This window comes from Acinonyx jubatus, chromosome F2, assembly GCF_027475565.1.
Source record: "Acinonyx jubatus isolate Ajub_Pintada_27869175 chromosome F2, VMU_Ajub_asm_v1.0, whole genome shotgun sequence".
NCBI lineage: Eukaryota > Metazoa > Chordata > Mammalia > Carnivora > Felidae > Acinonyx > Acinonyx jubatus.
Window position 1 is genome coordinate 28,156,442 of NC_069394.1, and position 16,446 is coordinate 28,172,887.

Below are 16,446 nucleotides of genomic sequence, written 5' to 3' on the forward strand. Positions count from 1 at the left end.
GCTATTATACTGCAAAAAGACTTTTATCAAGTACACCTAACATTTTATTGAATACATGTATTTAGATAAGTCTTTCTTCATTAGACTATAAACTTCTTGAAAACCTGCATCCACATTGTTTTTTCTTTTTCTCTAAAGATTCTGGAAGTGCAGCATTTTATAGCTAAGAACCTGACCTTTGGACTGGGAACACCTTGATTTCAAATTCTGATTCTGCTGTTCATTGGCTGTGTGATAAGGCATGTTGCTTAATATTTTGAGCCTCTACATTAGCATCTTTAAGAAGGAGACAATAAGACTGCCCTCATATAGTTTTATGAGTCCTTAAACGAGATTGCATGGGTAAAGCTATACGGTGCCCATGGGAGTCTGCATAAACACAGCAGCCAGTAGGAGACTGGCTACAGCAGCAGCAGTACTAGCAACATTACATTATCTGACACAGTTTCCACACAATAAAAAGGTGCTGAGGGGCACCTAGGTGGCTCAGTAAGGTAAGCATTCGACTCTTGATTTGGGCTCAGATCATGATCTCACAATTCGTGAGACTGAGCCCCACGTTGGGCTCTGTGCAGACAGCACGGAGCCTACTTGGGATCCTCTCTCACTCTCCCTCTGCCCTTCCCCCACTCATTCTCTCTCTGTCTCTCTCTGTCTCTCCCTCCTTCCCTCTCTCTCTCTCCCTCCCAAAATAAAGTTGTTGTTTTTTTTAAAGTGCTGAATAAGCTGAATAATGAACATGATTTTTATACTTGGTTTATGCTGGTACCATGACGATCATAAGTATGATGCTGCATTTAAACATGCCACGCCTACATAAATACAATTTCTTATATATTTTATGCTATCATTGCATTGAAAATTAATTATGCTGAGATAGAAAACTCATTAGTTGGGATCCCGAAACCCTGAACCCACGACAGCCACTTTTTGCTACAATAGGCAGATACAGGAAGTAGAAGGGGAACAACACATACAAAATACCTCATTTATCCTTGACTCTAACTCCAGGGCCACTTCCTGGGGGACTTGGCCAAAGCACTGAGGTCCAGAGACATTCTTTTACACTGACTTGACAAATCAGAGTGGCCTACACTAGACAAATTCAAGTCTTTTACTTATGCCCTACCTTGCCTAAAGAAGGAGACTAAAAACCTTCTTAGTTTACATAAAGTTCTAAGACAGAGAAGCAATTCAAACAGGAAAAATGAATTCAAAAGAAAAGATTATAAAAAGCCCAGATGATACAGCATTCGAGTCATTAATCACTTTACTCATCAAACTAAAAACTCCAAATCTTAGCACTGTGGCCAAATAGCTTCCATTTTTTGAGACCACTGCTCTTCCCTGGGTTTGAAATATCAGGGGAGCTGCCTTGAGCATTCCCTAGAGTTTAGAGCACCAGGGAAAGATAGAGAAATTCAAATTCTGAATAGGAAAATTTTATCAAAATTGACAGAAGTTTATCAAACACTAAGAAAAATATGCTTAAACATTAAGAAAAATATGTTTCATAGACTTATGAAATAAAAGACACAGGAAAGGAATTTCAAATGATTTTAAGGAAGATAAATGAATATAAAATGAATGAATCAGATAATCTTGAGACTAATTATACCTTTAAAGTCAGCAGTCCCTTGCACATAATCAATAATCAATTAGCTTAATATTTTAATCTGTATTTATCACTGAATAAAATGAATGCTCTCTGCTCAATTATATCATTTTTAAAAATAACTTAAATTTGGAATTCCTGAGTGATTCTTAACCGTCACTATCTGATTTACTCTCTCTTTACGTCTCATCAAAAAGCCATGGAAGAGAAAGAGCCCCACTGGAAAAAAGAATATTAGTCAACATGTTGCCAGATCCTGGAGAGAACTGCATCTATAATACATGGATGAAGTTAGGCTAAAATCGTAACTATGCTTCATGCACAATTAGACCTTGAAACAAATAGCCAAGGATATGGAGAAATTAAGAAGAGATTTCAAGGCATTTTACTTTACATCTCTAACAAAAATCAAGGCCAGCATCTAGGAAACTGAAGCAGTCACTATTGTAAACAAGAAGATGATTATTTTCTAAAATTTCCAGGACCTGGATGGCACTTTCCCCATTTAAAGATGAAAATCCTCTTACCATAAAAAACAAACAAAAGCAAAAAAAGTATAATAGAAAATGGCTCTTCTGGAAAAACAATCAATCGTAGTCTTTGTCTCACATCATAGTTCCAACAAATTACATATTTAATAATCAATAGATAAAATACAGAAGACAATAGGAGTGCCTGGGTGGCTCAGTCAGTTAAGTGTCCGACTTTGGCTCAGGTCAGTGAGCTCATGGTTCATGGTTTCCAGCCCCACATCGGGCTCTGTGCTGACAGCTCAGAGCCTGGAGCCTGCTTCACATTCTGTGTCTCTCTCTCTCTGACCCTCCCCACCTCGTGCTCTGTCTCTCTCTGTGTTTCAAGGGTGAATAAATGTTAAAAAAAATTTTTTTTTAAATATAGAAGACAATAGAGGTGAATATAAACCTAATCTTAATTGAGGAATGAATTTATAAACTAAAAAACAATGAAAAACTGTTCAAAGAGGATGAAAATATTTAAGTAAATACTGGATAAAGAATTAATAATTTCAGTAGAAAATAAGTTGGTATAAATTGATAAGAAACAAACTAAAATCCCCTAATAAAAAGTACATGGAAAGAACTACACAGACATAGACACACACACACCCATGCACGCATGCACACAGGGAAATTCAATTAGCTAACAAATCAATGAATGCTTAAATCAATAAATTCATTGGTAATTTAAAATAACTATGAAATGTCACACTTTGCCAATCAGTGCTGGGAAAGGGGGTCATGAACTGGGCACTTTATTTCTATATACTAAAGGTATCCTAAATAAATACATACCCTTTGACTAAATAATTCTTACTTTAAGAAGTTTGTAACCTAAAATGCAAACAAAATATTTTCATAAAAGTTCATTATAGTCGTGAAAAACTTAAGTGTGCAACATTGATAAATAGTGAAATAAGTTGTTATAATCATTAAATGTCATGTTTGTGAAGTAATGAAATATGATACTTATGGTACAGTAACCAAAAGAAGCACTAAGCTTAAATATACAGTTTATCTATGTGAAAATTATAAATGTTTAGAGAAGAATTATTAGAAATACTCTATAATGCTAGGTTTGTTTATATTATCAATTAAGTATTTTTCATTTATTTCTCTATGTTCCAAATATTATATTGGCCAATAATTGATGTTATTTATGTATCTACTTATATTTTATTTTTCATTTGTTTCAAAATAAAAATATTCATGGCATTCCATTCAAAGGGTAGAAGTCTCCCAATCAAAGCTTGACCTTCAGATAATTAGATTCAGCCCATGTTTTTAGTTTATAATAATTCCATTCGAAGATTTTCTATGTATACAACAAACATCCTCTTTTTTCAACACACATGGTAGCATATTATACATACTGATCTGATGTGTATACAGCACTTGGTTTTATTTACTTAACCATATATTTTGAAATTCACTCTACATAAATCCATAAGATATAAATATATAAAAGAGCATTCTAGATGTATTCCTTTTTGTTTTTAACACTCCATGTTATCACATTGTAGATTGTTTCTAACCTTGTTTCAGTGTAGTAAGTATGAAATTGCCCACATATGAATATAGCTATACGATATTTAAAGGAGCAGAATAATTAAATCAATGCATACATGCATTATAATTTTAATAATAATCATAGTCTCTCTAAGAAATTGAACCAATGTACATAACTACCACTAATGTATGAGAATTACTTTTTAAACATTTTGACCAACAATGTTTCTTATAAAACTTTTGTATTTTCCAGTTAGAAGAAAGATATTTGATTTAATTTGCAATTTTTCTTGTTGTTATAAAAAGAAAGAAAAACATTTAATAGATTAACTTGACCATCACTTCTGTAAAATATTTTCTCTAGAAATGATCATTATTGTTTTAAACCCCAAAGTTTTCCCTTATATTTAGACCATTGTGGTTTTTGATTGGTAGACTGTTCATATGCTCCAAATTAATGTTCAATTAGACCTCCCCTGTAAACTTAATTTTCCTATCTAATTTACTCTTCAATTACATGATGCCAAGCACATTATTTTGGAAGAGGGTAGATGTTCCTGCAGTTCTCACCTTTTAACAGATTTCTGTTTTATGCTAAAGATTTATGTAGCTCCAACTTAAAATCACACTCCCTCATCCAAAAGAATGAATGATGTTAACAGGAAAAAGCTACACTTTTCCATCACATTGAATTTTTTTGCCCATAGCAACTATGCCTAAGGAGGAAAGCATGAACATTCTGACAAATACAAGCCTGAACAATCTTAGTTCATTATTAGCTTGGGTGTCATGTGAATGAATTGCAAGAGCAGTCACCATATCTGGAAAGCCTACTCTCTTGGACAGACCAAAGAAAAAGCAGAGACACTGTCTCATTTCTCCTGTATTCCATGAATGCTTTCCCTCTACTACATCATCTCCTAAGCAACAAAATGTATGAACTTTTCAAAATAGTTTCTATTGCCTCAAGGGAAATTAAATGCCAAATTAAAATAACCCCATGTGGTTGAGTATCCTCTTGGTTTCAGCTCATGGCATGATCTCACGGTTTGTGGGATGGAGCCCCATGTCAGGCTCTGTGCTGATAGCGCAGGGAGCCTGCTTGGGATTCTCTCTCTCTCTCTCTCTCTCTCTCTCTCTCTGTCCCTTCCCTCCTCTCAAAATAAGTAAATAAACATGAAAATAAAATAAATAAAAATAAAATAAAATAAAATAAAATAAAATAAAATAAAAATAAAATAACCCCATGTGTTTGTCTTTAAGTGCTCCCTGAAGTCAAGTGCCATGGGATGCTCTGAGGCTAGAGACTGGGACTCTTTCTGATCTGCATCTTGAATCTGAAGAAAACCCATTAATAGGATGGAGATTAATTTGTGCATAATGAATGAAAGAGGAGTTTCTAAATTAAACCTCAAAAACCATTCTGATTCCATTATAAAGCTCAAAAAATTTAGCATGACTCTGGATTAGAGTAATTTGTTGGTATAAAATACTTTCTTTAATCAGGCTTTTCAAGAGAGTTAAGTATTTTATTTGAATCTGTAACTGCCACAGAAAAGCAGCAGTGCAAATAAAAGGTTCTTTACTAACATGTTTTATTTTTGTTTTCCAAAAACATACGGTTGATGTTTCTTATTCCATTTTCAGCATATCAACTCATGTCTTTATCCCAGTTATTCCCCTTATTTATCAAATCACGCATTAGAAACATTGAAGAGTGTAATCTTCCCTGCTGTATATAACCTTGCTAATTCTCAGAATAAAGAAAACAATTATTTACCAAGAATAAGACATTTTAAAGTCTTCTGTTTTCAGAAAAGTTTCAAGAAAATACCCAAAAGGCCTACACACCCATTTTGCCAAGTCTTAGTTTTCCCCCAAAGTGAAAGAAAGCCTAGTTCCTGCCCTAAATTTTGGAAATGCTCCACATTTTGTAAATTTAATTTTCCTTGTATCAATTTCAATTTTAGTGTCTGTTCTTAGGTCAAGTGCTGCAAAGTGCTCACCATGTCCTGGCTTGAGCACGTTCTCATCAGCTCTTTCCATCTACAATTCTAATACCCCACACATCATTCCACTCATCCTTGAACCATTACCCTTATAGGCTTCAATTTACAAAAAGATTGACCCTCTGATATGATTTTTTGAGACTGCCCTGGAAGGAAACTTAAAAGTGATATGCTTTGCTCACCTAATTTTACAGATGAGAAAACTTAGGCCCTGGAAAAAAAGTTAAGAAAGCAATGAACATTTATATAGACTTTCTATAGCCATTATCTGCCACTTAGCAACTAAACTAGGTGAGAATGCTGACAGTGAGCTCTTCTGCACCACACCCACACTATGTCCCTACCCACTCTCTACCCTTCAACAAACTACCCCCAAGTATTTTCAACTTTCTTTTTAATGTGCAATTTATTTAAGTCACACTTGAGAATACAGATGAGTTAGCCACAACCATTGCCAACAAATAGTTTTATTCAAGAATAATTCAAGATAAGTGATTTAGAGAAGTAATTGTTAGGGGACTTCAAAATAAGAAACAGTAAAATCCAGTCAGAAAAAATCAGGAAAGGCTATGTCTACCAAATGCAGATTATTCTTATCCTTATGAGCAGACAAAATCTTTCTTCCCAGTTCCACACATATTCATTTACCAACTGTAGATTTCTACTTGGGTATAACAACATCATCATTGTAACAACAATTGCTATTAATAACATAAGAATACCGGCAGTTACAGATTCTCACCACCATTCTGAGAGATAGGTAATTTTACCACATCTACTTTACAGATATACCACAGTCATTGCAAGTAACAAGTAGACAGCCAAATTTGTCTCAGTGAGTGGCATAAATAATCATGCAGTCCCTTAAAGCCAAAACCTGTCTCCTGTATCCAATTAGTCATGCTTAATTTTTTTTAATGTTTATTTATTTATGAGAGAGAGAGAGACAGGGAGTGTGAACAGGGGACGGACAGAGATAGAGGGAGACAAAGAATCCAAAGCAGGTTCCTGGTTCCGAGCTGTCAGCACAGAGTCTGATGTGGGGCTTGAACTCATGAACTGTGAGATCATGACCTGAGCCAAAGTTAGATACTTAATGGAGTGAGCCACCCAGGTGCCCTTATACTTAATATTTTATTTTCATATTTTCTATCCCAACAAATATTACCTTAATCCAGGCCTTCTTAATTTCTTACTTGAAATATTCTAGTTATCTCTCCCTCCATATGTATACTCATTTAATACATTTTCCACTCTTAAATTAATCCCCATTTTCTTAGCGTTATCACTACCACTTTAAGCATATAATTACCTATAGCCGTAGTTTTAAATTTTACTGAGACATTTCTATTGATGAACTAATTTCCCTACTGAATAAGATAGAAATTCCTGAGTATATCATGGAAGAGTTTCATAATATGACACATACCGATGTCACTATTTTTTCTCTAACTTCTCTTCAAATCCTATCTTCCTTCAGGTGGAGTTACTCATGATTCTCCATATGTCACCTGTAGCTTTGCCTCCATGTTTTTGATGACATTGCTATTTTGCCTAGAATTCCCTTTCCTTCATAATTCCCAGCTACCTCACAAGTGGCTAACATCTTTCATATTTTGAGATTTCCCCGTTGGAGACTTTCTGACCCATGTGGTAGAACTGAATCTACCTCACTTGATTCACACTCTACAGATTTCAAACCTGTACTTGTAACACACTGCAATTATTTTGCAAGTTTGACTTTCCCTACCACACTACAACTACTCCTTAGGTCAAGAGCTGTGATATGTATTATCTTCCCATATTCAGTGTCTATATAGTATCTCCCACTGAGTGACTGCTACTAAAAGAAATGAATGAATTAAAAACATTTACTTTGGATCCAAAGAATAGTTCACTTGTTAATTAAAAAAGGGAAAGACTTAAAGTTAAGAAATCTCTGTTGACCTAGAAAGAAAGACAACCTTTACCTAACTGTGGAATTCTAGCAAAAGAGCCAAACACAAAGTGAGCGACACTAGAAAGAAGGAAAAAATATTCCAAAGAGTCTCTAGGGCCATATGGTTGGAAAGGGAAGGCTAACACCAAGCTGGATTTAATCTGCAGGTCAGGCTTCAGGATCCTGTAACACAGATGCCAACCAAAACAAAGGCACCACCTAAGAGAACACACTGATACAGAACTTAGAAAAACCCAAGACCAACTGTTGGGAGATGAAGATAATTTTCCATCAATATTTTCCATTTCTGTAGTTCCTGTCCTCTGAGCAAAGACATTTACTGTCAATTTAGGAATGTTTGTACGAGGAAATATTCCAGGAAAATAAATCTTAGAGACATTCCTCCCCAGAGATGGTTCAAATTAGTAAAGAGAAAGACCTCTTCTCTCTGCCCCCAGAGTAGATTTGTGTATATTCCAGAGTAAAACTAAGCTTTCTTTCTCTCTGGAGAGGAAGATAGGCAGGTTACCATAACCTCATGTAAGAGGTTTTGTTTTTTGTCCTTCTTAACTTCAAGGTTCTTCTTCTATACTGTACTTTTACTTCATGTACAGATACCATCTGGCTCTCACCAAATAAACCTTTCTAAATCTACTCAAAGAAACACACAAGACAATACTCTGGATGCTGCTTTTACTATGAGGAATTGAATAATGGAGTGTCTTCTTTTTCTCTGGCCCAAAGACCTTATATAAAACTGTAACCAACTAACTCTATGTCTTGTAAGTAGGACTACATCTCAGAACCTTCACAGTTTCTGACTTAACACCAGTTCTCACTTAATTCAGACCTATATCTTAACGTCTGTTTATTAGTGGAGTGATGTTACGCATCCTTAAACAAAGAATTGAAGGCAGAACTACTGAATTCACAAATAAATATTTCTTTTTATTTTTTTAGTGTTCTGTGTGATGACATAACTTTAGTTTCCTGGAAATAATGAAAAGCATTTCAATGTGGTTCATCAAATAAAGGAAATTTATCATTTCCTACATGAAATAGTGAAAACTTTTTTTTTTAATTTGAGAGAGAGCGTGTGAGCAGGGGAGAGGGGCAGAGAGAGAGAGAGAGAGAGAGAGAGAGAGAGAATCTTAAGTAGGCTCCACACTCAGTGTGAAGCCCAATGCAAGGCTAAATCTTGATCTCACAACCTTGGGATCATGACCAGATCTGAAATCAAGAGTCAGTCACTCAACCAACTGAGCCACCCAGGCTCAAAATAGTGAGAAGTTTTTAAACGGAAGTGCTTTTACCAATGGAAGAAAATGGTAGAAAACCAAACTAAACAAATAATTGTTGTGCCTTAAATATGTTAAATATTTGAGCTTCACTCAGTTGTAGTTCTGGAGTTTCTGTGAAAAGTGTTTCAAAGTTGCATGAATCCTTTGCATTCATACCAATGATGTTACAGTGTACTCATTTGAAGAGTTAAGGATGTAGAAAAATAACATCAGAAAGTATTTTTAAATTACATGATTATAAGGTTTAGTAAAAAAAAAAAAAATCCAAAATAGTAGACAGTTAAAAGAAACAAACAAAAAAGATTCTTCTTTTTAATTTGGAGATCAATTTCTATGCTAAAGATGCAGAATTATGAAGTATAGATAGGATCAAAATAACAGGGGCACCTGGTTGCTCAGTCGGTTAAGCATCCAACTCTTGGTTTCAGCATAGGTCATGATCTCATGGTTTTGTGGGTTCGAGCCCCATGTTGGTCTCCAGGCTGGAAGTTCAGAGCCTGCTAGGGATTTTCTCTCTCCTCCTCTCTCTGCCTCTTCCCAACTCGCGCTATTTCTGTCTCTCTCAATATAAATAAATAAACTTTTTAAAAAAGAAAGAAAAAAATGAGTAAGAATTCCAACCTTCCTAATATTTAGGTACTGAGTAGAAGAAAAGGCATTTCCACCTCTATAAACATATTCTCCTATACACAAAATTGGGATAGTTACTATATTCTCTTGTCTTCCCTAAGGGTCCTTCCCACACTCATACACAGAGTATAAAGAGATTATTAATTTCACTTTGAAAATTAACACTTGTTTAAATTAATATTGGATAGCACATTTTAAAAATGTGCTTATACTTATTTATTTATTTGGTTGAGGTAAGTCCATTGTATCAAACTTACCTAGTATGTATTAAAAATAAAAGTAAGGGAGGTCTAGGTTAATAGAATACACTTATGATGACCAAATTCCTGATTTTTAAACAATTGGGAAAATACTACAATAATATGATTTTGTATTGTTTGTGATAGAGGACTTTTTAATTTTGAGTCTCACTTAAAGTGATTAACTTTCATTGTTAATACAGGATCATGCTGGAAGATCCCTTTCATTGATCTACTTTCTTCAATACACTCTCAGTTTGATGTTCCATAGAGTGTAATTTTTTAAGTACTTCAGTTTTAATTCCATTTACTTTTATTTCATCTAATAAAAATTCAAATGGATACCTTGGGGGCCAAACGTGATTTCCTGACATTGAGCATTGCGTAACAGTGAAGTCTCAGCTCTTGATGATCCATGTACCATCTTTTTCATATGTTTGATCTGTATGTGGAAGTTATTTGAAATATACATGACATAGACCATGATCACGTTGTACTCTTCAAATGTGATGGTCAAAAATGTAACAAACTGAAGTAAAAAGAAGCAACACCCTTGCTGTCACAGCTTGAGAAGTTGCAATACCATTTCTGTTCTCATTTCAGCCTTATAACAGGTAAGCATGAGGACTTTGAATAAAGACAGATAACAATAGTGAGCTGAAGAGTCCACTCCTCCAAGGAACCTCTAACTTCACTTTAATTATATATAGCTGTTAAGTGTCAGAGGACATGAAATACAAAAAAGCCAAGAATGGAAAGAAAGATGGAGTAATCTTCAGTGTGGTTTTAACACTATCATATATAAAAAGCACTAGAAAAATAGCCATTTGGTTGATGTAAAATTAAACTTATTAAAACATTCAAGAATATGCCTTAGGAAATAATCCCACACCATTAGGTAAATTGATGAGGTACCCTAATGGATATTTTCCTCATCAACTTTCTAAATTATGCAAAATTGTGCCAGGCTTCTTTATAATTTGTACTATTAGAAACAAACTCTGCCTTTCATTATGCATATTTCCCTTTAATTCTGACAGATGCTACAGATGCTACATATTTGAATAACTTGTCCTTTTCAAAACTTTAATGTATGTATTTATGTTAAGTAGCAAAGCCTCAGTAACTTTTCCCATCCTCCTCACTTTGCTCCTGCTTGCGTTAGATCTATTAAGAGTCACAGCTACGAAACTCTCTGCAAGAGCAAGAATTTAAATCCACTAGAACTTTCCTTTTCTGGCATTTCTAAACCTGGTATATTTACCTGGTAACAGTCTGGTGCAAATGACTCCAATATTGTTTGCTTCTCCACCTTATGGGCCAGATGAATGAGTTTATGATGTGAACGGAGACTGTACCCTAAATTCTGGCCATCCATTTTGTAAAACTCTTAGTTATACTGAGTACTAAGTAAGAAAACTTGAATGGGAAAATAGAACATATGACCACTCCAGAAAAAGAACGTAAACAAACTGTTTTATTAACAGTATACTAATATCACTACACGCCCCCACACACACCCACACATGCACACCCACACACAGAGGTATTTCTCTTCATAATGTGCAGCAACATGTATTTGTTCTAAACACTTACAAGCATAGCTACATCAAAAAATATATATGAGGGAAAACAGTGAACAGGTGACTGCACAAAAGGTCTAGAGCATCAGTCACAGATCTACTACAAATTAGTATATGATATTAAGCAAGCACTTAAACTTAGTTTCTTTTTTCTATACAAATATGACAAATAATTTTTAAATTTCCTCCCTATATAATCCAAAGATATTGGCTACAGGTTTAATCAGGAGATGTTAATATCCTCTTCTCAACTGCTGTAACACTATCTGACCAATATTTAAAATTTTTCTTTTCCTATATTGTTTTGGATCTATGTCATTTGGTTTTATGTCAAGATAAGCTGATTTGGAGAGTGTTCACTATAAACCTTAAATTATATTCAGGCACAGAAAGACTGTATATCTATGTATTCCATAAATTTCAGGGAGGCTGCTTTGCCATAGTAGTCCTTTTACCTATGATAGACTCAAAATTACTTTATATAAATCAAGCATTTTGTTTCCAAATGTTTAAAAAAATGGATATTTATATACACAAGGCATTTTCATCACTGAATTTAGACTTGTATTCATTTACTATAGGTGACATATTAAGAAAGTTTTATGATCTTTTCCCATTTATTCACAAAGCATGTGTTGAGTACTAATTACTATAGGCAATAAAGGTATAAAGAAAAAAAAGGATACAGGCTTTGTCCCTGAGAGAATAAATGCATTTGAGAAAAAAGAAGCAGTGGGCACAAGTAAAAATACTGAAACAATACCACCAAAACCAAAAATGATGGCAGAAAAACAAAAGAGATGCAGATATGGCTCAATTATTTATGTTGCCAACTTTAGAAGATCCATCTTTAACCAAATTGTATAGATAATTGAGTTCTAATGAGCAGTATATCCATGTATCAAGAATAACTACAGCTATTTTTATAAAGTTATGTATCCCCTCACATCCATATGGTCAATTTCTAATTCTATGTAAAACACATTCTGGAGACACACCCACCCACATTTGTTTGTGAGATAACTAGCAGTCTGTGACAGCAGATCACCTCATCTATAGCATCACTGGAAATATCTAATTATAAATGTACCTAAAACCAGTTTTGTAAAACCAAAATTCCCATTGTTTACAACATTCTACCCTTAAATCCCACTCTGCCACTTTAAAAAAAAAACTACTCTTGGGAACAGAATTGTTTACCTTTTTTTTTTTTTTTTGCTTTCTCTTACATTAAAAGAAATAGAGAACCTTACAATTTTCAAGAAATCACATTTACATATGAAGTAAAAAATCAATAGCAAATAAATGGGAATTCAAATAATTTATTTTAATTAAAAGCAAACTAATTAATTCCAATATTTTTATAAAATTATGTTTTATACTTTAAAAAGTATAAAAGTATAAAAGTATTAAGTATTCCATCCATTCTAACAATTAACAGTTTTCTTTCTCATACATGAAAAATGAATTGCAAACTAGATCTGTCATATTTACTCTCTGGAATTGCATTGCTGGAGTCCCACTAGATTCAGGTGGGATTAGGTTTGTAAATCACACAATCAGAGGTTAGTAGTAAATTTTTCAGAATTGTCCCAAACTGAAACTCTTGTTTCCTATGACTTTTAATCTCACCTCAGTGCCCTCAGAGAGAACTTGATGAAGTTTCCATACTCCCTGGAAGGTCTTATTTATTTTATAATGACAAATAAAAGCTTCATTCTTTAGGACTGCCAATCTACGAACCTAAATACATTTTAAAATATTAACAAGGGTACTACCCGTGTAAGTCAATCATTTGAAAATGAAAATGCAATTTGTTTGATTCACTTTACTCAAAATTTACATAAATGTTTAAATTAAGCTGGCATTATACTTCATGGTAAATATTAATTTTTCAGGATGAATGATAAATGGATAAATGATTTATCAGAAGATTTAACATATGTGAAGAAAATACTGATATTACAAAATTTTAAGTTTTAACATATTGTAACAAACATATTACCCAATAATTGCTTAAAATTATTTCTCAGGCAAAGAAGTAGTATAATATTCAGTAAGCTCCTTTGGAAATAAATCAAATAATTCAGTATTCAACCTATGTATCACTACCAATGTACTTTCTATATTATGGCACCTGGATGGAAAATGAAGAACTCTGTCAATTTGCAAATAGCATGTTTAAAAGTTACAAATAAAGCATTTCATCAGTCAGTACTTTGACAAAATTCATTAGTTGTCTGTTTGGAACCCCACCCACAATCAAGAAAACAGGACCATACAGACATATGTGCATAAAAATCACTTGCAAAAATTATGAGATTCTTATTTCCAGTACATGATTGCATTTTGACACAAAGACATTCATTCACAACCATGGTCCATAAAATGGTAGACTCAAAGTATTCACATTTCAGTAAACATGGCACTGATGGCCCTCCATAATTTTCTATTTGTCATATGTTAGGAATATAAGATGAAACAGAGTTTTATTCTACATAAGGGAAATTTTTAAGAAGACACGTTTCAACACTTTGAAGTGCAATCATTCCCTAAATTGCCTTCAATACACTAATACACCTTTAAAATTACTTGACCATATTACAAATAGGAAATAAAACTGCCATGGGCTAGTTTTTTTCCATGAAATTATAACCATTAAAATGGGGCTATTTGGAACATTAGCAAACCCATAGCAACACACATTATACCAATGAGACAAAAGCATTAAGATAAAATGAAAACCAAATGCAGCTTTCATTTTGATGTATTAATATTAACTAGTTTTCCTCAATATATATTCCAAATAAAACAGAATAAGAGGGCCTATATTCTTTTCTTCTTAAGCAGGATAGTAAAATATTCTTGATTTCTGTGAAAATTTTAAATATAGAAAAAAATTCTTTATAAATGCTACAAAAAGGTTTCAGGTACCTATAAAATACCAAAAGTACCTGAATACAAAAACTTAGGGATCCACACTTCCTGAGCCAATTTAGGGAATTAACAAGAATCAATTAACACTCCCTCAAAAAAAAATGTTTTTTTCTGTTGCACCTAGAGAAAAATCTTTGGGATTTTTTTTTTTTATGACAGCTTAAATAATGAGTTTCTTTGAAAAACTTGTTTCTTTTTACAGGCTTTGAAACATCATTAGTTTCACTTTTCTGGCTGGTTAAAATGAAGTGAATGTTGGCCACAGGAAGAAAAGTTATTTCATTTTTTAAAGGTTGTAGCTTGAAAATATTTAAAGAAAATTATTTCACTTGCTTCTCTTACAATAGCAGCAGCAAAGCTTGGCGAGAGGTTTGGGGTTCCATCTTCTCTAATATCACTACACATATGGAACTATCCATAGACACATTTGTCTTAACATTTGGTATTAGTATTTTCTCTGGAAAAAATACTTTTAAAAGATGCAATTATCTATTTTTATTTGGGTCAGTAATAGGTGAATATATAAATTTATTACAAATCAAAATTAATGAACTATAAAACAATTGACAGGATTATCTTCAAGAAGTTAAGAAAGGGGGGATTTTACCAATCATTTTATGAAATTTTTCTAACATCTAAAATTTTTCTTGTTCTCATTTGATGAGTTTAACTTGAAACATGAATTTTTCTTATACCATCATTAGTTATGCTTGATTATGCCAAAACATACCTATCAACTGACAATAAAAAGAGTAAGTGTAGACTAAAATAATTTCCAAATACTAGGGTGCCTGGGTGGCTTAGTCAGTTAAGCAACTGACTTCAGCTCAGGTTATGATCTCACAATCCGTGGGCTCAAGCCCCGTGTCAGGCTCTGTGCTGAACAGCTTAGAGCCTGGAGCTCTTCAGATTCTGTGCCTCCCTCTCTCTCTGTCCCTCCCTCTCTCTCTGTCCCTCCCCTGCTTGTTCTCTGTCTCTCTCTGTCTCTCAAAAATAAATAAACATTAAAAAAATTATTTTTAATAGTTTCCAAATACTAATTCTGGAGTTCTTGCCATCATTCACTTTTTTGAGAAATCACAGCTAAGCTAAAATCTGTGTATAATTCCCTTGCTTAAAAAAAAAAAAATGGGCTTGCCACATATGTGTATTGTTTTGTTTCTTGTCTTTGAACCTTATTAAAGTGGCATTATGCTGTTAAAAACAAATTAAAGTATTAGTGGTAAAATAGGAGAATCCTATTCTGTAATTCTCCTGTTTTTTTCCATAAAAACCATACAGCCAGGTTAAAGTTGGTTGTGTGATTCACTTGACAGTCCTTTCTGGGAAGTAGAAAAACTTTAAAAACAAAGATTCTTTTTTAAGTTTTTTATTTTATTTATTTTGAGAGAGAGAGAGCTCAAGCAGAGGAGAGACAGAAAGGGAGAGAGAGAGAGAGCAAATCTCAAGCAAGCTCTTCACTCTCAGCACAGAGCCTGACACAGGGCTCATTCTCACAAACTGTGAGATCATGACCTGAGCTGTAATCAAGAGTCGGGCAGTTAGCCAATTGAGCCACCCAGATGCCCCTAAAAAAAGTATTCTTATATATTATTCTTTGGTCACAAATAAAATGATAGCCATTAGGATAACTTACCTTTCATCATGAAAAATTACCAGGCAAATTTTTCAGTGCCATGTTTCTAGTTGATTTCTTAAAATTCTCTAGTATTACAAGAAACCCTAGAACAAATATTATAGTATTTTTAATCATATAATAATATTTCCCATTAAATTTTAAATCTATCATAGAATTTAAAACGTAAGCATGGAAAGGAATAGAAGTTCTTTCTTTTCTACATAATCAGATAGCCTGAACGCAGAGAAGGATCAACATTTTCAAAAGACAGATCGTAACAGTGGAAGAAAAACCAAGACAAATGTTTTATGTTAAAAATAGATGGCTATCTGCCAGTAAGTTTTTAAAATTTTAGAAAACTGCTATTAATCTGTGCTGAATAATGTCTCACACAACACCATGTATATTTGATGGACTTGATAATGACATTTTAAAATATCTTCTATTATTTCTCAACAAGGTAGCTTTGAAAATTTTTGTTTGAACTAGAGAAATTAATTTATTTGATCCTTGCAAATATTTTATGACTTGGTAAAATGAAAACAGCAGAA